Source organism: Schistocerca serialis, chromosome 7, assembly GCF_023864345.2.
Source record: "Schistocerca serialis cubense isolate TAMUIC-IGC-003099 chromosome 7, iqSchSeri2.2, whole genome shotgun sequence".
Lineage (NCBI taxonomy): Eukaryota > Metazoa > Arthropoda > Insecta > Orthoptera > Acrididae > Schistocerca > Schistocerca serialis.
Window position 1 is genome coordinate 349,454,380 of NC_064644.1, and position 795 is coordinate 349,455,174.

Genomic DNA, 795 nt, shown 5'->3' on the forward strand with positions numbered 1-795 from the left:
ATATTGCTGTAATTGTTTTCAACATCTATCGAATACAGTTGTAAAAGTACACGCATCCATAAAAAAGTACTTCAGTATCTCAGTTGATACAAACTAAACTACAATTAAACTCCTCCCGAACAGGCCATGAAGGCCCAACGGTAACGACCGGCCGCCGTGTCATCCTCAGCCGACAGACGTCACTGGATGCGGATATGGAGGGGCTGAGGTCAGCACACCGCTCTCCCGCTCGTACGTAAGTTTCCGAGACCGGAGCCGCTATTTCTCAATCAAGTAGCTGCTCAGTTTGCCTCACAAGCGCCGAGTGCACTCCGCTTGCCAGCACCACTCGGCATACCGGATGATCACCCATCCAAGTTCTAGCCCAGCCCGACAGCGCTTAACTTCGGTGATCTGACGGGAACCGGTGTTACCACAGTGGCAAGGCCGTTGGCGTCTCAGTTGATATCAGCGTTAAAGACATTGGCCAAATAAAAACATATCTGCACCTCGAGGCTCTAACATTCGCCGAAAAACGTGTTTCGATACGTGTCACTGTTCACGAAATAAAAGGGGTGTTACGTCTTCCATGGCTTACCCTGTATATAAATACTATTCTTCCTGTCTACTCATTTTGGTTAATCAGTGTGTAAAATCGAACGAAATTTAATGTTTGCATGTCACAAATGTTATGCAGTGTAAGTCCAAGTATTCTTCACGTCATTATAAGTAAGACAAAATATTCAAGTGTTTGTGTTTTTATAAATCTCTGTAGCATATCCTCACATCCAGTCTTCTGTTTTACCTGTCTTCTTC

The 795-nt window shown here is 44.9% G+C and overlaps 1 pseudogene; it reads right to left on the minus strand.

Moving 5' to 3' along the window:
* Positions 1 to 316: 316 nt before the first annotated feature.
* Positions 317 to 434, minus strand: LOC126413703 (5S ribosomal RNA; annotated as a pseudogene).
* Between the last annotated feature and the right edge of the window lie 361 nt (positions 435 to 795).